Consider the following 27,570-nt stretch of genomic DNA (forward strand, 5'->3'; position numbering starts at 1 on the left):
AAGGAGTGCACAGTCCTCATACATCACATGATGGGGAGGTAGCACACAGTTAACTCATTAAGGGCTCTATGCACAAAGCGCCCAAAAGTTTTTTGTCACCAAAAAATGCCTTTGGTATTCAGTAAGCGCCGATAATTTGGCCAAATCGGCATTTTTTGTCCCGATAAAAAATTATCGGCAGCCGATAAGCCACTTTTCGGCACCTTTCAGCACTTTTTTAAATCGGCTGTATTCTAGTAGCCCCGATTATGTTATCGGTGGTTATCGGTGCTGATCGGCAATCTCGAAAAGACATTTTTTCGGCAATTTGTCCCGCCAACTCAAAGTTGGCGGCTTGGTGGGGAGAAGGATCGGCAAGGTTGGCGGGACGGCACTTAGAAAAAATAACTCATCTCAACATCTAGGGAGCCAATGGAGCGGACATTTATAACTTTATAGGATTTCTAACGTGGTATTGCTCCAATTAAAACTGTACTTGTCATTACAGTGTCGATGTTATTCACTTCATCGTGTCCCCGCTTACGTTCATTATTGGCAGAAATCTTACTTGTCAATGTTATAATGTTTTGCGTCTCACATGACTGTTTCTGTTATGCTGTGTAAAGGGAAAGGGCTATAGTAAACTCTTAAAGGAACAGTTCACATCCTCAGCAACATGTTACTGAAGTGTCATTGTTTAGAATTCATGTTGTCAAGCATTTGACACATAGCACCGATCATGCGTTTATTCATGTTGTTAAACATTATATAATGTTTGTAATGTTTAACGCATGATCCAACTAAGATATAGCTGTTATTCGTAATGTTGACATTTAACATTACATAAGGACTTAGGGAAAAGTAGTATTATAAAGCTTAACGTCACATCATAGTCAAATTTGAACATTGCCTGATGAACACACACAATGAATCCGTATTATTTGTAATGTATACACTTTGCGAGTTCACAAGTATTATTATTATAAGTGCTATATGTTTATTTGACAGCTTGCACGTAATTAAGTCACGTGACATCATCACATAAGTATTTAAACGAGGCCAATTAGCTGCACCTTGACAGCTACAGACCAGAAGATGATACGATTGTTCATGAGAAGGCGCAGAATTCTATTGGAGGAGAGGATAGCAGAGGGGCAGGATGTCCGAGTGCCAGGAGGGGACAGGGACAGGGACAGGGGAGCGGAGTGGAGAGGGAGAGGGAGAGGACAAGGAGACGGGAAAAGACAGACGAGAGAAGTGGTGCCTCGTCCATGTGTGTACAGGGAGCGTACCATTTTAGATGGGATGACTGAGGAGGAGATCATCAGTCGTTATCGATTGAGTTCAGCAGCAATCTTATCTCTTTATCAAGAAATACGCAGAGATTTAGAGAGTGTAACAGCCAGAGGTCATGCAGTCCCTGGGCTTGTTAAAATGCTGTGCTCATTACATTATCTTGCTTCCGCGTCATTTCAGACAACTGTGGGCATAGTGGGCGGAGTCTCGCAATCGGCATTCTCGCGGGCCTTTACCCAGTTTCTCTGTGCACTCAATAGACGCGCTAGGAATTATATTCATTTTCCTACAGAGCAGACAGAGTGGCTGGAAGTGAGAAATGGCTTTTATACCATAGCCGGGATACCATGTGTGATGGGTGCAATCGATTGCACCCATGTTGCCTTGATCCCGCCTAGTCAGAGTGAGCATGCTTACCGCAACCGTAAGCACTACCATTCCCTGAATGTACAGGTGGTATGCGATGCCACGTTGAAGATTATGCATGTGGTAGCCAAATTCCCTGGTTCCAGTCACGATTCCTCTGTCCTGAGAAACTCATCAGTTTTCCATACTTTTGAACAAGGCTATTTTGGAGCTGGTTGGCTGGTGGGTGAGTACATATTATTAAGTGTTAACAAAGTACAATTGTTTTTTGCTACATGTGGCCTGAAATAATGTTTACACATTGTGTACTGTTTCTGCACGTTGGATTATAGGTGACTCAGGATACAGAATTTGGCCTTGGCTTCTGACACCGGTGCCTAACCCGCTATCTGAAGCCGGGGACCGCTATAATGTAGCCCACATAGCGACACGATCGGTCATTGAGCGGACTTTTGGCCTCCTAAAAACACGCTTCAGGTGCTTAGATAGAACTGGCAGGGCACTACAATATAAGCTGAGAAAGTGTCTGATATAGTTATTTCGCTTTAACGGGGTAATAACATCTGCTATATCTGTAGGCTCCTACTTGTGATGCAACAAAATGTACCAATTGATACAATGCAGATGTATTCATCAAATAACTCTCCTACTGACTCCTTTTATTGCTCCATGTAACCTTTACTTACATCACTCACTGAAGCAAATTGCCTGTATCCTACAAAATGTTATACAAGGTACTGTGATTTATGGTAAGGCGCTATTTACTAAAGTCGCCCAGCTACAAACTAGGATGAAACCAGTATAAAAGAATTGCACTAGGTTTATTTAAGGAAAAACTCCAATTTCTTTCAGTGGGATTCCTTTTCTTTGATACATTTGGTGCAATTTATTTCCCCGGTTGTGCAGCCGTGCGACCTCAGTAAATAACCCCACAAGTTCTGTTTATTATACATGTATTATTATCTCAAAGATATGATCAAAGAAACAAAGAAGATGAGTCGCCGTAATGAGAAACGTTGAGGCCACCAAATAATGATAAATGTTCAGTGAAAAGCATAATGGAGTCGACTAATACAATAACTGAGATATTGTAGACAGTAAATCACACTCCTCTGTCTTTCAACACAAAACTATCATAAATTATTTAGGTTTGTTAAACATGAAAAATAAATCCTTCCATCTGACCCAAGATGATTGATCTGAGCTTTGACCTAAAATATTGATCATGTTGAAATAAACCAAAAACATGAATTTGATATATGTGCCTGTGGTTTCTTATTTGTATTAGTATAGCCATTTGGTTTGTTTTTCTAAATCAGCACTGTAGTATTGTTTACATTAACCTTTAGGTAAATGCGCCTTTATTAATGTCTCGGATCGTTATGAAATCCCATAATCATGAATGAGGCCATGGAAATAAATTGGGAATGTTATATGCAAGGTAGAGATAAAGCAGAATGGGTCTGAGTTATAGGTTTCAATTAGAATTTGCAATAGGGGTTAATTACGGTTCAGTGACTCACACTTCTATTTCACTAACAACATTGCAAATAATATTATAAAGTGACCATGTTGAGTAAGCAGTAAGTAGTGATCACAGTATGATGGTTCTTATTTATTATTTCCAAACGTACATTTTTTTTAAGCTTCCTCAGAGAATAGACATATTATTATTATTATTATTATTATTATTTTTGTCTAACATGTACATTTAAAAGGTGGATCCGAAGAAGTATGCCTCGGCTGCACATAATAATGACATGCTTGATTCAGGTAGCGCAATACTACTTTTATAATACAGCTTCACCATTAAGAATGAGGGTTCAGAGACAGGGCATTGAGTGACCTTTTTTTTTGTGTGAGTTATTGAACCTTAGTTGTCCTTTATTCATTTTCAGTGTTAGGACCGATAACAATAATGTTACTTTAATGCAAATGTTGCCAGTGAATCTATGTCTATTTATAACTTAGTGTCTGACATGCAAGGGGTGGCGGTGTTACCATTCATACAATCTATTTCAGCCATGTGTACCTCTGGCCTTTGCAACATATAGAAAGCCCATAATTACGGTGCAATTGTGTGTAGTAGATAGTTGGACCTGCTGTCGTGCCTTCTGTTGACTTCACGCATTGTTTTGTGACATCCCCCCAGCAGCCCTGGATGTATTGTCTTCTAAGCACAGCTTTTGCAGGCTGCAGAATGCATTTGAAATGGAAACCACTCCTTTATCTCCACCCCCAAAACACAAACAATATGCAGCACCAAGCAGGCAGCTGTCATCACAACGGCCAAACAGATTATCAGATGCTTTTAAAACATTGCAAGTGCACTGTCCTCGCTGTGGAATAGTTTCTGATCTTTCGGTGCCTCTTTGATTATACGCCTATAACATATACTGTATTATCTTTAACTGTTCATGAAATGTCTGTAAATATAATGTATAACCCTGTTCATTTAATCTAACCATGTATTGTTATCAGAACTCTGGACATACTTGAAAACGAGCAGTAACTCTCAATGTATTACTTCCTGGTAAAACATTTTTATAAATAAATAAAAATCAATTAACCTGACTGCTAATTTCACCAGATGTAAGAATACAATGTTATACTTTTCTTTTACTTTAGAAAAATACCACACAACATTAAGAGAAAAAAAAAAAAGAAGCTATGTCTCATTTATAATTCCTTAGAAATATTCAATCAAACTTAAACGTAACATTCGACTTATACATTTGTAAAGAACTTTGTATGTTGTGGGGGCTATAACATTATACATATACGTGCATTTGTGTACTGTAAAATATAGTCATGTTTTTCTGGGTTCTGTACAGTTTATGCAAATTAGTTATTTATTATGCTTCCATTTTGACTGTTTGGCTGGAATCATGATTACTTTGAAACAATGTACAACAGGAAATCAAACTATTTACATGAGCATCCTAGGGTCCAAAAACCATGTTATCATCACACAAGAGATTACAAAAATATAGTTTAAAAAAAACCTCCAGAACATTTGATTATTATGGAAGTATTCACATGTTAAAACAATATGTAAAATGCTTACACTTACTTTTTTATATTTTTGTTTTACTTTGTGTGACTAGAATTGGAATATAACCTATTAAATTGTATTATATTATTTTTTATTATATAACATGAACGTGTAGTGTGCTTTACACTTACAAATCTATGATAGAAATTTAAGGGATCCTTGATTCTATTCAGAGCTCACATCCTTTTTATATATAGGAGCGACCTTCTTGAGGAGAGAAACGCTGCCTTGAAGTGCTTAGATGCTAAAGATCATTCTGAAGAACACAGAGAGACAGTTACAGTAAATGCACGCACTTTGGTAATTGCACTGTTCTGTATAGCATACAGAGTAAAAAGGAGTGGACTTAAACTTGTGCCAACTACACACAGTCCTATCATATGACCAGTAACAGCTTAAAGGATAACATCTGACATATATTCCCTTGTGTGTGACTCTTCTATGTATGTTTTGTATATTACTCCGTCAGATTACGAGATAAAACACAAACTGTACACAGGATGTGTGCTGTTAAAGTGTTGGGTATAGTGTTTTTATCGGATTAGGACATCACATTCTCAGCCCTGACAGAGCCTTTGTTCATTATATTTATAGCAGCTTCTGGTCATTGTTGAGCAAAGAAGATTGCCCTGCCCTCTGGACCTTTCCTAAGCAGATTTTGGGCAGAAGCTCCTCTCATGCAGCACTAATTGAAATGATTGGTGGAGGGGGTGTAGTGAGCTCACTGTGCCTGACTCAGGCTTATCTGCCAGGGGCTAAGCAAGAGGAGAAAAAAAAAGAAGCAAAGCTTTGCCTCATTCCAGCAAGGCTCAGGGCTCCTGGCCATCTGTCCTCAGTTGGAATCAGGAGACACAGAGAGGGACCACAGTCACTGTGACTGTTCAGAAGGAAGAACACTGTGCAGGAACTCTGGCTGCGCTTTTCTGCGGAGGTGCAGGTTAGTGACCACAGCTCTCTTCTTCAAATGTGTCCACCAAGCTTTCTGTGTGGGGAGTCTTCACCACATTGTAGTATCTTGAGCCATGGCATCTGTAAGAGTGTAAACTCTTCAGCTAAGGTTTGTTTTAATAATGTGTGCTTTTGTTTTCATGTATCTAGTCACTTCTAGTTTATACTGTCTTTATGCTTGTACGTAAGGGTTGCAGACACGATTGGCACAAAGTCAAATAATACAAATAACTCCCTTACTACTACATGTCGAGGGCCCCACTAGCAGCGAAGAGGTTAATAGAGAGTATTTATCAGTAGGTATGCCTACCAGCAATCAGTGAACATCCCATTGTAGAGAATCTGCACTGGATCAGTTTTGTTGATGTGAGGAGTGATCAGTTATTAGAATAGAAATGTAGCTTCTGAGCTAATACCATGTGTACAATGATACTATAAGCGATCAGTATGTGTAATTAGTACATTTCAAAGCATCTTAGTAAAAAAAAGCATACTTTGTACCTGTGTCTTTATTCCTTTGTGAAACTAAGGTGTAGAACTTGCTGTCTGAGAAAATGCTCTTGTTTGAATGCAGGCCTCTCTGGCAGTGGAAGAGTTAAAGTGTTTTGATGCTGCAGGTTTTTTTTTTAATGAACATACTTATACTAAACATGTAATAAAATATATCACTCGATTGATGCCATCAAAAAATAAAAATAGTGATAAACTTTGTTCTAAAAGTCATGTTAAACGTATAGTTTTCCAGTAAACCAATTGTGTTTTTGAATAACATAATCAGTGTATGTTGAGTCTTATATCACTATATAATACATTACCCATGTAGAGATTGTGTACTATTAATGATATCTATGTTAAACACCACCTCACATTTGTAGTGTGCTGTACTTACAGGGTAACAGCAGGTCAACAATAAATATCTATCCAAAAACCTTACAGTCTAATTTGTACAAGTGGAAATCTAGTTAGGTAACACAACTTCCCAACGTGACACACAGGTGAACGTGTGAAGAAGCAGATTCTCCTACTCAAACTTCAGCACCCTAGTCATGGAGATAGCATCAAACTTAACACACTGATAAGATCACAAGTAAAGATTGTATGCTACCTGTGCAATATAGAGCAGGCAAAAAAAACCAGCATACAAAGTGAAACATGCAAGTGGGGGTGGAAAGATGTGCGTTTAAAATGTGATTCAAACTCGCTGTTCTGTTATTTGTTTCATTCAAAGTTGTCGTAATAAGTCTCCCTTGGGTGTTAAATGAATATTTCATAAACTTGGCACTTGTGTGAATTAAAATGCGTATCAGGAAAAGCTCAGTAAGAAATGATTTCCATGTCTCAGCAAGCATAAATTTTGCTGCAGAAATGGGAGCGTTTGATTATTTGACGGTGTGATGCAGATTCACACAAGATAAAGACAATCACGATTAATTAGAGATGTTGTGTAACAAAGGTCACTACACTGGCTGCTTCACGGTTAGCACTGGTGCTGGGCTTTTAACCCGAGGAGTTGCCTGGTACAAAGGTCATTGTGTGAGGACAATTTCAAATGGATTCCTGAAATACTCCAGTGCCACAGGCATCATGGCTTGTTAGTCACTTTATATTTTTATGGATGACTAGCAATGACATTTATGTCTCCTACAGGCCTTTCTATACCACCCTTTCCCAAAAATGCATATAAAACTATGTAAAATAAAAAGACTAACAGACATCCTGTTGAGATTATACAAAAAATACTTAGGGACGAATATATTCTTGTGTCACACGTTGTGAATAGGTTCAGAAAAGGGAACAGTACTGATTGAGAGATGGACATTTGCCCATTTTGTTTTGCAAATAAGAATGACATTGTTGTCAGCTGGAGGAGCCACTAATGGTTCAGAATGTTTGCTCTTTCAAAAGCAATGAAAGACGTTCTTGTATTTTCATAGTTCCACGTAGACAATGAACATTTTGTGTGTTCCCAAAAGTTGCATGAATAGAAAGCTGTATATTTTATTATGTCCCGTTCCATTGGGACATTGCCCTAACATTTGTTGCAGTGACTGGCACTGACATAGTTTAATGGTGCTGGTCTCTGACACTGTGTAATTACTTTTGTGATAACAGAGATGTCAAATATGTTGTGTTATATTTAGTACACATACTGTATAGTTATAGAATTATATTTCGAATAATAATTGTAAAATCGATGGTATCTTTTCGCCTTTTAAACCATAACATTTATTTATTTGGATTGTAGTATTACATATATTGTGTAAGACATTTATTTTCTGCTGCTTGTGTCCATGTTTCATTAATGATACTGTACATGCACTTGTACATGCATATTTACAGACTGATGTCTGTAAATGTTAATGTATACTAGGTCTGTTTAAAATGTGTCCATTACTAATTATTCTTTATACTGTATGTGCTTAGTATTATTTTCTGGAATATTAAAAAGGCATTAGTAATTATGGTTGCACCCGTGGCCACACACATACAAATGCATACATATATATGCAATGGAAATGGTTACAACATCTTGTTTTTAGAAATACATAGGACATTGGTCGTTGTACATAGGAACAGGTCATCATAACAGGTGGCTTTTATTAGAAACCGTTATTTAGAGCCTAGGCTAGCATTTATTATTATTATTATTATTATTATTGTTTATTTGTAAAGCCCCAACATATTCCGCAGTGTGGTACAATTGGGGTACAGAGTTATATACCAAATAAGGAAAAACAAGCCGAACAGATACAAACGGTATTGAGGTCCCTGCTTGTGACAGCTGACAATCTAGCATTTTGTTAAAGGAGCAATCTAAGCAGGTGATTGTTTTGTGAATTATTATTTTTTTTAACATAAGATTGAAGCAGGGGGTCTCCGGAGCTGGACCCCTGCTTCCAGAGATACAGACCTCCAAAGGCGGTGCCAGCATCTCTCTGCCTTTTTAAGGTCCCGCGTCACGTGGTCCAATTGGAAGCCATACCGGAGGATGTCACAGTTTCCTACAGGCCTGCTGGGCTTGGGAGCGTTGAAACTCCACCATTACGTGATCCCTGCTAGCTGAGCGGTTACTGGCACCCCCTACAGGGGTCTGCATCTCCGGAGGCAGGAGTCCCCTGGGCTGAAATCAATGGGTTTCAGCTCCGGAGACCACCTGCTTCGATCCTATGGTAAACATTTTTTTACATTTGCAAAAAAAATTGCCTGCTTGGATTGCCTCTTTAACTTGTATCCTGTATTATGCAGTGTAATATATGTTATACAATAATCAATTGTTTTGATATATTATGTTCCTGTTCAAGAAATATTTCAATAAATATTTTTCAGAGGTATCATATTATGGGGGTTATGCACTAAGCAGTGATAAGTGGGTTTTCTGGGTGCTATGCACAAAGCAGTGATAAGTGCTTTTAAGTGAGATAACTGCCTTTATAGCGTGATACTGTCTGCTGTGAGATTCACAAAGCAGTGATAACAGTGCAGTAACCTGCTATAATGGCTACTTAAAAGCACTTATCACTGTTTTGTGAATCTCACAGAACGCAGTATCGCGCTATAAAGGCATTTATCTCGCTTAAAAGACTTATCACTGCTTTGTGAATCTCACAGCAGGCAGTATCGCGCTATAATGGCTTTTTATCTCACTTAAAAGCACTTATCACTGCTTAGTGCATAACCCCCCTATGTATTGTATTGTATCCTTTTATATTTTACACAGGGACACAAGTACATTACTCCATTTGCAAACTTTATTTAAGATAAATTGTATATATATATATATATATATATATATATATATATATATATATATATATATGTATATATATATATGTATATATATATATATATATATATATATATATGTATATGTATATATATAAATAATCAATTTGTACTAAGATTCTGAGCCCATTGGCGGACGTTTTGTTGCTTCAACAAATCAGAACTGTGGACTAAGAGTTATTGGACAACATTTTTTTGCAAATAAGTTAAGTTTAAAGGAAAAAAAACAAAAACTCCCATTGACTAAGTGAAACAATATGTAATGATTACATTTTTATTAAGCCCTGGTGATATGTGGGCAAACCTGATATCTGCTGTGAATGAGAGAGTGAGAGCAATGCTTTGGAAAAGTTACCCCATAAACACGAAACAATAAACAAATGTTGCTAAAAGAAATACAGTATGTGTCTCAATTGACATACTGTGTAGCGTAATTTTGGTTACAGGAGACTTAAGTATAGCTCTCAAACTATTCAATTTACATGCCTGTGATTGAGAGACAATCAGATGCCAAGATTATATCCAACACATGCAAAATATGTCAATGATATAGTTTGGTTGTGAAAAGAAGAAAGAAACAGGAAGCATTTTTAGAATATGAATTAGCAACATGCACACGGAGCCATATTTAGTTGCAATACTGTTTTGGTTTCAGAAATCACCTTATGAGTAGGGTGACCATACATGTTGGTTTAGACCATACATCTTGGACAGCCCCAGATTTTCATTAAGCATCCCGTTATCCTGACAATTTCCTCAAAATCTTTGAAATGTCCCGGATTTTAGCTTTTCACTGTTTGGACTCAATAAAAACTGTTAAAAGCTGTAAAAATAGAAAAAGAGTCATGTCAAAGAGTAAATATTTAAAATATATTGGTAAACTCGAATGAAACGATTTATTAATAAAAACCAAACTGTCATTTTGCTACACTCAAGAGTTTGCGTTATGTTAGGAAACTGAACTAAATCAATAATGTGGCATACATGGGGACATTATTATTATTATTGCCATTATGATATTTATTTTTAAGTGATGTCCTTTTTTTTATAAATAATTATTTTAATGTGTTCCGGTTTTTACTTTGGAAAATCTGGTCATCCTCCTTGTGGCCCATTCCCTTGAACAGACTCTAATATGTCTTCTGACGCAGGAAAAGAGGGAAGGCACCGCATGGTAAAAATGTGAGTGGTCTTGAGAAGATACTTTTAGTCGCCCTCTGTACTTATGGAAGCTAGCAACACATTACAACGCAATGTGTTCCTGGATCATTGAAGTGGTTTAGGTAATGGGGTCCTTATTATTACTTGAGTAGGAAATGCTGAATAATAGATTTCAATCTAACACTGGTGGTGTTAAAAGATTTACACCCATATTCCTCTGCTACTATATCGTCCAAAGTATTTTAGATACTCAGCCGATTTTTTATCTTTTGCTGTAAGAACCACTTATAAAAATAGCCTTCTGTGAGCACTGTTCATAGGTTTTTTTTTTTCCCAGTGGCTCTCAATTTTCGTCAAAGTATCTACTGTAGAAAAATAGGTCGCTTAGGTTTTAGCATTAAGCAGGAAATCCATGGCCGATAGGATTTAACCTAGATGCAAAGGTTTATTCAGTGCATTTAGTTAATGAAGGAAAAGGGTTGTGTGTGTGTGTGTGTGTGTGTGTGTGTGTGTGTGTGTGTGTGTGTGTGTGTGTGTGTGTGTGTGTGTGTGTGTGTGTGTGTGTGTGTGTGTGTGTGTGTGTGTGTGTGTGTGTATTCATGCATGTGTGCGTTTGTATAATGCAATAGGAAAGGGGATGATAAAAAAAGGACTCTGGCATCCAAAATTTCTGATGATATATTAATAATTATATCTAAATTATAGTTATTACCTAGGATCAAAGAGTTGAACAATGAGGGTTGCATGTGTACATCTATACTTATATATCCTGACCCCGGCATCCCCTGCAGATGGAAACCTCTCCATGGGGGACCCATTCGGAAGAACAGCCCACACCCACGTCCCCAGATGCAGCCATGGTTTTTACAGTCCCCGGAGCTGCTTGTGTTGCTTTTCTTTACGCGGCTCCAGGGACAATGAGTCTGGCTACATCTGTAACATACCTATTTTCAGACCCTTAGAAATTGTGCAATGGGATTATTTATTTGCCAAGTTTGCTCAAAATCAGAGTGATTATTAAGTACATAAAATCACATAAACATTAGCAAATTGACCCAAACTCTAGATTGTTATTGCACTTGCATAGAGAAAATAAAATAATGTGTTATAATACGGTAATATAATTTTTTTATGAAAATTAGCAGTGCTATAAAGCACGTTCTTCAATTGTTTTCTAAAGATACAGTTTCACAAAGAACCACTATTGTGAGTTATATACACACAGGCCCATATATATTAAGCTTTATTTTATTATTTTACTGCATTCCTTAGGCCCCGCCGGCCCTGAGCTCGCTGAGCGGGCGGCGCTTGGAGCGGTTACTTGCATATATATATATATATGTCAATATATGTCACCCACCACAACCTAAAAAAAATATATATATATATTATCTGTATATTATCGCTTTCCATAAGAAAATACTATTTTAACAAAACTTTAAAAAAACAAAATCTTGTGACAATTTGATGATACATTTTAGCATGTTGGTAGTACATGATTGTTGACTGCTATATCTGTAAGTGATCTCATACTGTATGTACACAGACATAGTACTTTGGAAAATAGGCCATGTAAAAGCACACGTTGTAAGAAGTGATTTTTATTTTCATCAAGATGCTTAAATCTTTCCTAACAGGAGGCCCATTGTGTCTGTGCATCAATATTTAAGTAGATTACTCTATTTTCAGCCTAAGCAGCTTTAGTTTAGTTTCAAAATCTATAAAAAAATATATTAATATATTTTGTATTTCCTTTCTATTTAATTCTCTCAAAATCGGCATGGCACATCTGTCAGAAATCTGAGGTTATACATATTTGACAATATCATACCTGGTAACTAACACCACACTTTCAATGCAAATTGATTCTCCTAATACTGATTTCCTCAATATGTATAACTGGTCTCAAATATGTATTAGGATGCCAATGGGTGCTTGTTTAAAAAACTAAAGTAGACCAAACTGTGCTGCAATTTGTAGGTAGCAAACAGATATTCATTATATCACAACATAATATAGATGTCTGTTGCAGGGTACATGCAACCACACATGCGGGTTCTCTTGATAAGGCTTATTTATTGAGCCTTAAAAACATACAGCACACAAAAACAAAATAGCTTCTCTTCAGCATACAAAAACAAAATAGCTTCTCTTCAACACACAAAAACAAAATAGCTTCTCTTCAGCATAGAAAACAAGGCAGCTTATCTTCAGCATGCAGGACACAGACAGTTCATCACACATGTACTTTGAAAACAGACCTTATAGCAGTAATCTCTTCAGTATTTCAGTCCTGTCTCCTGACCAGCTAGCCTGCATGTGTGTACAGCTTGGGGGTTTTAAAACACCTTCATTATGCAGGTGGGGTCAGACTAATTAAGCAGCTCTTCTCAACTGAAACTTAACCTCGTCACTGCTGCACTGCAAGCCTAAACATAGGTTTGCCAGGTGTATGGCTGGTGACGTTCATTCACCCTGTGACTTTCCTCCCCTGTTAGTGTGTGGCTGGGGCCACGCACGGCTGAAGCCCGATCCTCCACCCATTCTCTAGAAAAGAAGTCAGCATTTGCATTTTCTTTTCCAGGCCTGTGCTGAATCCCAAATGAGAAGGGTTGGAGGGCCATATACCACCTGGTCAATCTAGCATTGGAGTCCTTCATACTATTTAACCACTTCAATGGAGCATGGTCCGTCACCAGAGTAAAATGGACTCCTGCCAGGTAATGCCTCAAAGCCTTGATTGCCCACGTTACTGCGAGGCACTCCTTCTCAATCACTGAGTAGTTTTTTTCCCTCGGGAACAATTTCCTACTTAGAAAAAGGATCGGATATTCCACTCCCTCAAACTGTTGTGACAACACTGCCCCTAGCCCTATCTCTGATGCATCGGTTTGCACTACAAAAGGCCTGTTGAAGTCTGGGCTTCTAAGGACGGGACCCTCTGATAGACACCTTTTTATGTCCTCAAAGGCTCTCTGACACTCCCTTGACCATACCACTTGTGATGGGGCACACTTTTTTGTGAGGGCCGTTAATGGGGCTGCAACTTCCGAGTAGTTGGGGATGAACCGCCGATAGTACCCTGCTAAACTCAATGGAGAGCGTAGCTGCATTTTTGTTTGGGGGGTCGGAACTTCTTTCAGGGCAACTACCTTGTCGGCTAGTGGCCTTACTTTTCCACCTCCCACTGCATACCCTAAGTATTTGGTTTCCGCCTTACCTAAGGCACATTTCTTAGGGTTGGCTGTGAGCCCTGCCTCTCTTAGAGATTTGAGGACCGCTTTCAGCCTATTTAGATGGGCCCGCCAGTGTTTACTATAAATGACAATGTCATCTAGGTAGGCTGCGGCATAAGCCCTATGGGGTCTCAGCACTTTATCCATGAGTCTCTGAAATGTGGCTGGGGCTCCATGCAGTCCAAATGGCATTGTCACAAACTGGTATAAACCCATGGGAGTGGCAAAGGCTGTTTTGCACTTGGACTTTTCCTCTAAAGGTATTTGGCAGTATCCTTTTGTTAAGTCCAGCGTGGATATATATTCCGCTCGTCCACCCTTGGCATCGGATATGCGTCAAACTTGGATACCGCATTGACCTTTCGGAGGTCCACACAAAATCTTACCTTCCCATCGGGCTTAGGGACCATAACTAGTGGACTACACCACTCACTGCATGATTCCTCAATCACTCCTAAGTGTAACATTTCTTGTACCTCCTTCTCTACCAGGGCACTATGACTTAAAGGCAACCTATAAGGACGGGAACGTACTTTTACCCCAGGTGCTGTCTCGATCACATGTGAAATTAAATTAGTTTGCCTGGCAAATCAGCAAAAACATCATGGAATTGTGTAATTATTTCTAACAAGTCCCCTTTTTGTTCAGAGGACAACTGTCTACCCATTGGGATTTTATCGTCACCCACGATGTTCTCCCGTGGGGGCTGAGGACCCAAGTCCGTTTCCTCCTCCACCAGGTGGATGAATAGAGACCGCTGCATCTTCCAGGGTTTCAGCAAGTTCACATGGTAAATTTGTTTACCATTCCTGGACCCTGGTTGAGCGATCTCGTAATCCACATCACCCGTGTGGCGGAGTACTTCAAATGGGCCCTGCCATTTGGCTAGGAGTTTGCTCTCACAACTGGGTAACAACAACATCACCTGATCTCCTGGGTGAAACACTCTCATATGAGCATTTTGATTGTAATGTCTCTCCTGACTGTCCTGGGCTGATCTAAGATTCTCCCTAGCAAAATGCCCGACCACATCTAGGTGCTTCCTAAGGTCCAATACATATTGCAGGGTAGTCTTAGAAGGGGACCGCTGTTCCTCCCAGGACTCCTTTAGGAGGTCTAGGATATCCCGGGGTTGGCAACCATACAGCAGTTCAAATGGAGAGAATCCCGTGGAGGCCTGGGGAACTTCCCGCACTGCAAATAGCAGAAAAGGGAGAAGTTCATCCCAGGCTCTCTTCTCTGAATCTACAAATTTTCTCAGCATCCCTTTTAGAGTTCGGTTAAATCTTTCCACCAATCCGTCAGTCTGTGGATGGTAGGCCGATGTCCGAACAGACTTGACCTCTAGTAAGTTTAAGACATCCTGCATCAGTTTAGCCATAAAAGTTGTACCTTGGTCTGTCAACTAATCCTGAGGAAGTCCAACCCGTGAGAACAGCTCCAACAACTTGTTGGCTACTTGCTTCGCCGTTGCTGTTCTCAGGAGGAACGCCTCAGGATATCTTGTTGCATAGTCAACTATTACAAGAATAAACCTTTGTCCTTTCGCAGAAGGTTCTAGAGGTCCTACCAAGTTTACCCCAATCCTCTGTATGTTGCTCACATTTTTATCTCTTCTGCAATTCACAGTTTGCTCTTTTCAGTAGCAGGATCTAGTCCTGGGGGGGGGAAAGATTTGAAGATTGTGATACCTTTTAATGGATTAACATTAGAGATCTTCAGAGATAAAATTATAGTGTACAGAGCTTTTGAAACCTCATAGGTTTCTTCTCTTCTTTTCAAGTATAATGTGGCAGCACAGTTAGCAGGACACATATATCCTAAAGTGACTATTAGCGGTATTGTTCTGAGCCAGGGAGATGGTTGTCTCTGTGTATATATATGTATGCATGTTTTACATTTCTTTTGATTGCAGGACTGTGTTCCCATTTTTTCTGTATTCTGGTTAGATGGCAATCTGTTTCTTATGAGCATGTTATACTGGAGAGGTTGGGAGGTTACTCTTAGGCTATCATGCGTTGCTCTGGGAAAATAGTTTTGAGTCTTTTATACCCAGAAGGCATGGGTTGTAGATCTTTGATGATACCTTTGAGTTGTGTGAGAAGGGGGTTGTAGGTTATGACTACAAGAATCTGTTCCTTTATATTTTGCACCGTAGTTATCTTTTTCTTGGGATCTGCATTGCTCTTTCCATTTCTCTGTCTATTTGGTGGGCAGTGGCCTTGTTCCATGAGGCCATTATAAAGCAATTTGGATTGTTTATGCATAGTGCTAGTGTTAGAACATATTCTGTGGTATCTGCGGGTCTGGCTGAAAACGACAGATTTTTGAATCTGTACAAATTACAGCACTTTGGGTGTGAATGGGATGAATGAGCAGGATCTCAAATGAATCTCGTCAGTCCAATTCATTTTTCTGAGTTTTCATTTATCCAACCATAACCTCTGCCCAGGAAAAGCTACAATATAATTCAGTGACATAAAGGTAATAATATACTACACTAAGCAGCATGTTAGATGCCATAGTAAACTTAGTTATAGGATGAAAAGCTAGTTTGTCCTATACTGTTTGTGATTTGAGTCATGTATTTTTGCCAGGAATATCTTTTGTAATGAATCATAGATTAAAGAGCAAGTATAAATGCTTTTCTATTGCCCTTGAAGTACGGTATATGACATTTCTGTTATTGTGGGGTAAATGTGTTATGTTAATATTACTATTATGGCATTTGATTAATCTACTAGCATCTTATTTATATGGAACTTCAGTAAAACATGCATATCTTTATTTATATAGCACCCACAGTGTACTCAGCGCTTAACAAAAGAGAGAGAATGTGTTTTAATAATAAAAAGACATTTATTTTGATGTTTTATTTCAGTACAAATGGCTGCATATCTGCTGCACTTTTACTGTACTATAAACACTGTAGATATAATTTTAAATGTACACAGAGATACTTTTTTTGCTAGAGATGCTCACTTGGCCTAGTCTTTGATTTTTGGTTTTGCCTTTAAAAATAATCGTGGGTTAAATTTTGTTTCTGATTTTGTTTTTTCAATTAATGAGGAATTTGTGACTTTGGTCGTCTTATATACATATTAATTACAAATATATTAAATGTCAGGGTCTCCTAGACATCCTGGTCCCAGCCACAGTTCCTTTCTCTGTCCACTGCGTGTGCTTCTGTTTTCTGTCTGCTCTGGGGTTCCTCTGTCTATCTGTCTCCTCTTGGTGCTCCTGTCCTCTGTCCTTATAGTTTCCTGTTCCTCCCTTGCCTTTGTTTTGTGTCCAGACTCCCATGTCCATGCTTCTGCTTCTGTCCTGTTCTGTATTGAGTCTGGTACTTATTAAATGCCCTTGCCTATGATCTGGCTTGTCCCCATTTGTTCCCTGATCCCTGGTCTCAGTCCTGCTCCCCTGCTTTCCTATTGTCGACCCCTGCCCGGACTCCGACTATCCTGCTTGCTGCCTGCCACTGAACCCTGCTTGTGACCCCAATGATCCTGCTTGCTGCTGCCACGGAACCCTGCCCATGACCCTGATGATCCTGCTTGCTACCTGCCTCCGACCTCAGTCTGTGACCACAACAATCCTTGCTTGCTCCCACGCTGTTCCGACCACCGAGGTCCTACCCACTCCAGGAGTCTCTCCCGTGACATTAAGTAATGTGGTATTTATAAAGAGTCTTTTTAAAGTAAAATTCAATATTAACTAATTAAATACAATTCCACCGGGGCCTTATTTGCCATTTCTTATATACAACGTTCTGTGATTGGAAGGCATTCAAATGGCTTGTGTGCATGGGATCTAGGGGAGGGAGGATAGTGGGTGATGGGGGAATAACTGGGTTACTGGGCAGTGGATTATAGGGGAATGCATGGGGTGAGAATAGCGTGTGGGGGATGGGAGAAGCAGAGCTTACTTGTCTGGGGTGGAGCCTTCTGATACCGGGGTGGAGCTTGCCAGTCCAAGAGGGGACTGGGATCAGGAGGGGAGGAAGATCTGGAAATCGGGAGGAGGGAAGAGGTATGCGACGGTGGAGCTGGAAGGAAATGCAGAGCAGGTATTTCCTTCAAACCTGACGTGAAAATGCGGTTCTGCCGCCTTGTTTTCACATCTGCTTTAGGCACAATGGGGCCAAGCCCCCAATCAGCCCTTAGTAGAGATCGGATTTTGCCCTCCATGAATTCACCCATCTCAACATTTTGAGTACATCAGTATTACTGTAGGTGATGTCTTTTTTATTTGGACCAGCAATTGACATTTTAAGACAAGTTTTCGTGAGCTGTCTCTATTCCTCAGGTCAGCAATACTGATTTACAGAGATTTCATGAGTTTCACAGAGATGTAAAAAAATAGATAACAATCGAAGACAGGAGACATAGAGAAAACATTACGGGGGTAAATAAACAGACAGGGCAATAAATAGATGAAAGGGTTACTGAGATATTTGGAGAACATGTATGACCATATATCCATCAGCCGTGTGAAAGGGGTGTATGTTACCTTTTGATAAACTGTTATGGTCAACCTTTTCCTGGTAAATCCTATATGAAACAAGATAAAGAAAAGTTAAATAATTGTATTCAGTTGCCCCTAAATAATAGCATTGCATTGTTTGTAAAGAGATGGACATTATTAATCTTAGTGTGTTGCAGGTAGAGGTGAGCGAATCTGCCCAAATCCGTTTCCCAGATTTTCGCTGATGTTACCCCCAGAATACGATTCGCGGTGTAAAATCTGCAAACGGATTTGGGCGGTTTCAATCCGCGTGGATTCATCAAAATCCGCCATTGGATACAACCCGCAGAATTTGAATCCATGGATTGGATTCCACATTTCCGTCCATGGTTTGCGGAATCTGCGGAGTGTATTCAGAGGTGGGATTGAGCCGTTTCGCACAGGTTCATGCAAACCTGTTCCTAAAATTTCACACGTTCGCCGAACAGTTGCTTAATTCATTCACCTGTGTGGGCGGCAGGTGGTGGGCGGCGTCTACCAGCATCTCCCGGCATCTTTCCCCTGCATATCTTCTCAATATGGCCGCGTGGTGTCAAATGGTGCTGCGTTGCCATGCCAACAGGAACACCACGTGATGTAACCACGTCAAGTGACACCCATTACTATGATAACAGGACGCTAAGTGACATCATGACGTTACGCGGCGTCGCGTTGTCATGGAAAAGCAGCGCCATGTGACGACGTGCGGCCATATTGAAAAGATTTGCAGGGGGAGCATGTGATGCTGGAGCATGCTGGGATACGCCACCCGCCGCCAGCCAAAGAGTTGCAGGGGGAACGTGCCGGGAGGACGCCGCTGAAGGTAACAACCAGTTACTAATATTTCTTAATCCCACCACTGAGTGTATTGGTAATAATAAGAATAAAATCCGCAAAACATGAATCACCCTTTTAACATTGGCTCATGGACAAAGAGGAACCGGACGATCTGCTGCGATCCAAATTAACCACAAAACCGTGCCCGTCTTTATTTGCAGCCTGCTGCAGAATTGAAGGGGTTACATTATTTTTCTAGCACATTATTTTTTGACAGCATGAAGCTACTGGGGTTTTATCCAGAGCCCACTATAACAATAGGGATTCCCTTGGATTATCCAAGGGATTTGATTGTGCTGAAATATGATTTCTTTTTATAGCCTCCATGCATAAGGTCACCCTCACCCTTTTCCCCTTAGCAAATATCTATATGCATGTATGTTACCAACTGGTCTATTTATAACAGGACAGAAGACTGAGCAGTTTTCAAAAGAATTGTTCTATGAAAGCCCCATAAGTCATTTCAACATGTTATTAAGTTACACTAGGAACAGATGGATGGGGGTTTTTTCACAGCTTAGCTGCAAACGAGATACCATACATATATGTCCGGATACCTTTCTATAGTGGCCTGAATACCATAAAGAACAATAAACTTTGCAAAGAACAACAAGGATATCTTTTTCGTTCTTTCATTCTTTCTTTTGACTTTTTTTTTCTTCTTTCTGTCTATCTGTTTATCTATCTAGCAATCTAGTTTTCTTTCTTTCCATAAATTCCCATTGCTTGTAAGTGATGAACAATTTAGTCCCTGTCACTCATTATTCAACAAAATAGCATATGGGCACAGTGAAATAGAGTTAATAGCGGAAGCAGTATTGGACATGCTGTATTCCTATTTTATCTAGCACAGCTAAAACTGCAACCAAATACAATGCCCTCTGTGGGAATGACTAAGGTTTCACGGCATTATGGAAATCATGTTTTCAAAGCCATTATCATAAGAGACTACAGACACAACTAAAGTGCTGTTTTGTTGTTTTCCCTTCGGGGGTTTACTCAAAGGCAGGAATATTGTAAATGTATTTTCTTTTGATGCTTCAAATATATCTTTATCCGTTAAAATGACTGTATGCATCAGTTGTTTGTCTGAAACCTTTAAGGACATTTTATTAAAATACTATTGGTTTAGAAATATATTGCATTACCTGCCAAATAATTGTTTGCACAATGTAGTCAGCAAACAATAGTGACATCGGGAGTGCCTTGGTGGAAATTATTCTTACAGATGCAGTAATTGTACATTGCCCAAATCTTTTCTGTCACATAGCATGACTTGTTTCAGTAGATTTTTTGAGAGGTGTCAAATGTATTCAAGTCAATGGGAGTTTTTGTGCAATAGCGCCACGATTTGCAAATATCACAGTTTAATAAATAACCCCCATAGAGTCACAGAGAGTTTTGTATAGTGTTACGTGCATTTGATTTTTTGCGCGTTTCACTAAATATTGAACATTTTCAGGGAATATTTGTGAAAACCTCAGAATAATTAGATGCCCCCAGCTGTTTAATATTGATCTAAGGAGCACTGACAAGTTTGGTTGAACGTATCACAAATGTGGTACTTTCCTCCCAAAACCAGAACATTCTTACAAAGCGAACAAAAGCACATTTGCACATCTCTAATACTTTTCTGTTTTGGAGAATTATTGTTTGAAATTTGTTTTTTTTGAGTTTCCTGACTTATTGGAATGGCCGCCCACAATGAGCTCTATGAACCAGCAGGTGCGTGTGCAATGACGCGTTTGTGTAAAAAAAAATGGATTTTTTTTCCCGAAACGCGACATATTTCTAAAACGCATTTCTAGTGTGGTAGAATTTGGCGCATGCTGAGCTCAAAAAAACACTTTCCCCCACCTCGAAGGTGATGGTGAAAACCAGCACCGAAAACAGTCAAGTAACGCAAGACGCATATTTCTGAATACATACAGTAGAACAGCTCCAATATGAAAATGTAACTCCTCCCACATGCTCCATCAATCCCTCATCTCACCGCAGGCATACGCAGGCATACCTGAAAATGGCGCCCCTAACATTAATACATAAACGTGGCCTGGCGCAGGGATAGTTCAGCGCGAGTTGCCACAGAATGATGACTTCGGGTCTGAAGTTTCCTTTTTGGTACAAAAAGCCCAATGAATTTTCGGAGAACTACTTTGTAACAAATGTAATTTGTGTGCGGTCGACATCATTTTGTTATGGTTTTTGCAGGTTTATGTCGCATATGATCTTAAACAAATGTGTTTCCTACTCTGTGGTGCTTGTTGTGCTGTTAGAAGTAGGATGTGGGTGAAATTATTATTGAATTGTTGCTTTGTGTCTTGAAACTTTAGTCACATATATTGAGGGCAAGAGATGTGATTGCAGTTTTAAGTGTGATGGATACAATGGAAATAAAGGATGTCCAGTACCACCTAGTTCTTTGTTGCATTGTGTTATATTTTTATTTCTATAGCTCCAACCATGTACAGATGCAGCGGCCGTTATTGAAACACTTCACGCGGTGTATACCTCGGAATACCCATGTCATGATTTCTTCCAACCGTACCGCCTTTAGACGCGAGTGCAGGCGAATGCAGAAAATGGCATTTTAGTGTTGTGGCTTTTAAACACCTGAAATTGACACAGTAGCACAGTACTGTACACATTACAATTCATTCATTTAATTGCATTTAATTGCACACAATCCATGAAATTCAAACAAAGCAACCGCGATAAACACGTGTGCCTGGGGCGATTGGCGGCGTTAATGCCGCGTGGAGTACAGCAGCTCACACGAAAACGGCGCCGTGATTTGTTCGAAAAACGGCCGCTGCATCTGCATGCTGTGCTTCACATGGATATTAAACAAGACACAATACAGGGAGGAATACCTCAAATAGTAAAAAGTGCATTACATATAACACTTAACACTTGGAGTTCACTGCCCCAACGAGTTCATCATTTAATTGTGTACACGTGCTGCTTTGTTATTTAATGTTCTGACCGTATTATACCGTTCTGAAGAAATAATCATGGCAGAGATATCTGCTGCTGAGTGGGGCTTTACATTTAAAGCATTAGAAACTTGAAATGCATTTCTTGATACAGTAGCATATATGGCCCCAGTGTCTGTAAAAATTCCTATGTGCTGCGTACCACACAGTGTGCTGTAATTGTGAGTCCCATTGCGACAAAAGCGCTATATGAAGACTGAAATCTCCTTAAAATTGCTACAAATAGGATAGCAAGCTACATACTCTCAGCCTAATTTGAAACACTTCCTTAGAGCCATCAATTCATATTTTGGTTGAGGAGATCCAATAATTCTGAGTAATCCCTGGTGAATGGAAGGAGACTCACAAAAAGTTGGTCTTATACGTCAAAGGCCTAGGATTCTAAAGCGAGAATTCATAGTCACGGGGCAAGATCCACAAATCCGTGTTAAATTAGAGCTCATAACATGACCTTACCGAAAACATGAATGGACATTATGTTCCCAGAGGTTAACGCATATCCCCAAAGCTAAATATGTTCACAAAGCAATGGCCATAGTAAATCTCATTAGCATAGTCTTGACATCACATTATTGTAGCATAATATTGCGTTATCTGGCAAAAACATAACCTTAGTGTTCTTAGTGTTACTCCTATACAGCTGTTAAAATCGGTTAGAAGACTTAAATTCAGAGACAGAAGAGAGGAGAGGAAAGTAACGCCTGTAAATACTATTTTAGTTACATTTTGTTTAACTGTGGCGTTAAACCCACCCAGACTCGGCAAAAGACCCTTTTTAGTGTCTGGACATGAGTAATGGGAAGTTTATATATGAGCTAACTAACTTAATGTTAAGTCTTCCCATTAACTTTAACAGACTTTTCTAGATTTGTGATGTTATGATAATGCCTAATACGCATGTAATTTGCACACTCTTATCACGAACAGCCATTATAGTTAACATGTTACCATTATGTTAAAGCAGCAATACAGGTTAACCTTTAAAAATCTTTTTATTAAAGGTTTGAAGCAGGAGGTATCCGGAGCTGAACCCCATTAATTTCATGTCATGGAACCTCCTGCTTCCAGAGATACTTACCTCCATAAGGTGCCAGTACCTCTGAAGGCAGAGAAACTGTGTTCCTTAATCTAATGGTGGCTTAAATGTCTCGCATGACACGAGCCAATAGGAAGCTGTGACATCATGTGGTGTGGCTTCCTATTGGCCTTCGAAACCTGCACCTTTAATCTCTGCAGAGATAATGGCAAGTCCTATGGAAGTATCTATGGAAGCAGAGGGTCCTCAAAGCTGAAATTAATGGCTCAGCTCCGGAGACCCTTGCTTCAAACCTGTAATAATTTGTTTTTTAACATTTTTTTTAAATTAACCTGTATTAGTGCTTTAAGTGACTTAACAGAGCTTTGGGACTCTGAGCCATGGAATGGTAGAAAAACTGGACTGTTCTATAGTGTCTGATGCGTGCAATATACAGTAGGCCTACATCCAACATAAAATAGTTCCCTCCATTTTGAAAGGTGTGTTATGGAGTTTCTCTTGACAATGGCACCTTGTAATACTGAGTTTACCCAGTTGATGAGTTTAATGTTGCACTACCACTTATGATTTGTGAAGTATTTCCATGCATACTATCTCGTATTTCACCCTTCCATTGCAGCACACAGAAATCAGCCACAACAAAAATGAGAAAAAAAACGGTGGAATGTTCTTTTGTTGATTTCGATTTTATTAGCATTATATTGCATCAACAAACACATATTTTTTCCAATAAATCATATTTTATCCTGCAAGCTACAATTGCCGACACTGGGCACAATACTAAAAACGTACAACATATAACAATTAGATTTACGATGCTAAGAGATGACAGCATATTACAATTATGTTTACAATTTGTCGACTAATCAATAGTTCCTCTCAAACTCTCATTGTATTCATTCATTGAAAATGTGTTGTCTAGTTCGCACAGGGGTAATCCAGTGTGTCTATTATGCTGAATTAAAAAGTCTTTCATCTTTTGATTTATTTATTGCTTGACAGCTCCACAGAACAAGAGGCCTCTGCAATTTGTACTTTCAACAGCAACTCAGCCTCTGTAAAAGGGTTACTGTTATGGCTGGGAAGGGGGGTTACCACCTATCAAACTTGATCTGCTATAACTACTGTGAACAAGTATAAATGGGAGCACTCAACCCAAACATCACAAGAGCCCTTTAGCAAAATGTCATCTTTAAATTACAAATGGCTGGCACATTCTTTCCTCTAAAAAATGCTCTCATTATAATGGAGTCTAAAGCAACCAACAAAAAGGTTCTCCTGTTTTCCGAGAGTATTACATTGCCGTATGATTTCAGATGATTCTTCTAGGATCGAGCACTGTTGTTTAGCATCCCCAATTCCTTTCCTAAATGTCTCTTTTCCTCAACACAGTGTGGAAATCAAACATTGTTCCGTGTGCCATAAGAAGGGCAGAGTTAAAATCAGAATTCCTTACAAATTGTCCCATCTACGATTATTGCTCAGCTGTCAATTTATAATGATGACTCTTGTCGGAGTCTCACAGTGTAAAATGACTACGTTCAACTTCATATACACAGACATTTTTTCAAGCCCCCTGTGCCTCCCACTTGGTCTGCCACAGGGCAGAGGTTATAGAAAACAATTTTCTCCTGCAATTAAAAGCCCCCCCTCCCCACTTTTCTTTTCCCATTCTAGTCATCTTATTTTGGTGTGCTCTGATTTATAGTGACCTCGTTTTTATCTCCAGCTTTGCTGTTAGGCTGAGCACAAAAGAATCTTCCCGAAAGAGAAATGTCAGACATAAAGTAATAGTTAAGTTGTATTTTTTATTACAGTTTTTTTATGCTTGTTTCTACATGAATAATCAGAGACAGCTTTAGCTGCCTATACAAATGAACACACATTTGGGTCTGCGTATTCAGATCATGAAACATTTGTTTTGCCATTAAATTGTGGGTTAGAGAAACATGTCTCTTACTGTCACATTATAAGGGTATTTAAAGAGGCAATCCAAACGGGTAATTTTTTAACATTAGTTTAAAAATGTTTTAACATAGGATTGAAGTAGGGAGTCTCTGGAGCTGAACACCATTAATTTCAGCTCAGAGGACCCCCTGCTTCCAGAGATATTTATCTCCATAGGGGTAGCATCCCGTTCGGCTAGCAGGGATCATAAAATGGCCACTTTTCAAAGCTCCCGCATCCTGCGGGCCAATAGGAAGCTGTGACATCATCCAGTGCAGCTTCCTATTGGCCCACATAGCTTTAAACTTGCAGGAGATACCGGCACCCCCTACGGAGGTAAGTAGCTCCAGAAAAAGTGTGTCCCCTGAGCTGAAATGAATGGGGTTCAGCCCCCGAGACCCCCTGTCACATTTTTTTTTAATGCTATAATAGTGAATGATTGGATTTTTCTTTTAAGTCCAGTTTAGTTCTGCTCTCATCACATCAGAGAGCTGTTTAGGGGTGCTGAATTGAAGCTAAGTATGAGTTACTTACTCCTGCATTAGTTCCCATAATTTTCTAGCATCAATAAAAAGTTTTAGCTGGCATAAACATTTAATATACTTCTGTCTAAAGGTATGCAAATTTCTTTGTGATATTTTTCCTCCTACTTCTCGCAAATTTGGCATTTTTGTGAAATGTTTGCAAAAGGAACCAGTCCTACAAGCCAGTTCAGCAATTTCTCACTTTTTGGCCGAATTTGGCAAAAATGGCAGTATACAAAGGGGTATGTGTCTGGAGCAGTGGTTTTCAACCTTTTCTGGGGGTTAAGGTACCCTAGAATTAGATTGTGAAATTCTGGGGACTACCAACCCACTCCTCTATCTCTCTCTTTCCATCCGTCCGTCTCTCTCTTCCCTACAGTACATCTTTCTTCCCCCTCTCTTCCCCTTTTACACTCCCCCACTCTCTGTTTCCCTCTTACACTCTCTCCTTCTTCCCCCTTTACGCTCTCTCCCTCTCTCTCTCTTCCCTCCTTAAGCTCTCTCCTCGTCTCTCCTCTCCCATACGCTCTATTCCTCTGTCTCTCCCCCCTTACACTCGCTCTTTCTAACTCCCTTACAGTCACTCTCTATCTATTTGTTCTCCCCTTACACTCCTCCCCTCTCTCTTCACCCTTTAAACTCTCTTCCCCCTCTATCTTCCCCCCTTACACACCCTCTTTCTCGTCCCTCACATTCCCTTCCCCTTCTCTCTTCTCCCTTTAAACTCTCTTCCCCCACTATCTTCCCCCCTTACACACCCTCTCTCTCAATCCTTCACATTCCCTTCCCCTTCTCTCTTCTCCCTTTAAACTCTCTTCCCCCTCTATCTTCCCCCCTTACACACCCTCTCTCTCATCCCTCACATTCCCTTCCCCCTCTCTCTTATCCTTACACTCTCCGCTCCTTTTCTCTTCCCCCTTATATTCTCAACCTCTTTTCCCCCCTCACACTCTCGCCCTCCCCCCCCCCTCTTTCTATTCTTCCTTACACTTTCCACCCTCTCTCTGGATGCGATTTCCAGCGCCGACAGGAGGAGGGAGAGGAAGAATTGCAGTGACCTCCCCCTGGTGGTTTGCCGATCGAGCAATTTTAGAGATTTTAGCAAATTAGCACATTAAACTAATTTTCAGTGCACATTGATTTAATGAACGCTGACTCAGCTGCAGCTTTTATCACGATTCAAAACAGCACATTTTGCATGGTGCGCGACTTCATGCAAACGTTTCACCCATGTCGACAATTGACCTGAATTTAGGGTCATGTTACCTGCACACTGACTTTTACTGCTTGGCAAAAAAAGAATGTATGAATGTTGCACATCTGAAATGTGTGGGAAATTGTATTCAATTTTTTTTATAGATCTGATGCAGGTGCTAATGTCAATTAAAATGCGCCCAGGCACAATATGAACCAAGATGTTGTCAAGACGTTGTCTTTCTAGAAAAACAATTGATGTTTTGGTCAGTACAGACCTTCTTCACCCTTGGATCTTTTATGCAGAGATTTGAAGTAGGGCGTCTCCGGAGCTGAACCCCATTAATGTCAGCTCTGGGGACCCCCTGCTTCTAGAAATACTTACATTCAAAGGGGGTGCCGGTTTCTCGGCAAAGTTTAAAGCTCCCGTGTCAAACGGGCCAATAGAAAGCCTAACCTGATGATGTCACGGCTTCCTATTGGCCCGCGAGGCGCTGGAGCTTTGAAACTCCGCCATTAAGTGATCCCTGCTTGCCGGGGTTCAGCTCCAGAGACCCCCTGCTTCAAACCCATGTTAAAAGAAATAAAATCGCTCCATTGGATTTCCGCTTTCACACATTTCAACTCTAAAGATCTGCCTGGATACATTTTACAACCACTGTCATTTTGATAAACCTCAGGGGGTTTATAACCACTGTGGCATCCTTGC

At 39.7% G+C, this 27,570-nt stretch overlaps 1 protein-coding gene across 10 annotated transcripts in view; it reads left to right on the forward strand.

The window, feature by feature from the left end:
- The window catches only part of LOC142487165 (poly(rC)-binding protein 3-like), an 895,499-nt gene that overhangs the window by 648,982 nt on the left and 218,947 nt on the right, over positions 1–27,570 (forward strand). The window contains exon 1 of one of the 10 annotated variants that reach the window (XM_075585961.1): positions 5,301–5,633. The exons of 2 other annotated variants lie outside the window; for them this stretch is intronic. The gene's annotated coding sequence lies outside the window, so the exon portion shown is untranslated. Of the gene's footprint in view, positions 1–5,300; positions 5,634–27,570 lie in introns of those variants that run through there. 7 more of the 10 variants (XM_075585958.1, XM_075585955.1, XM_075585959.1 and 4 more) reach the window with 7 other exon arrangements.

The sequence above is a fragment of the Ascaphus truei genome, chromosome 2 (assembly GCF_040206685.1).
Source record: "Ascaphus truei isolate aAscTru1 chromosome 2, aAscTru1.hap1, whole genome shotgun sequence".
NCBI lineage: Eukaryota > Metazoa > Chordata > Amphibia > Anura > Ascaphidae > Ascaphus > Ascaphus truei.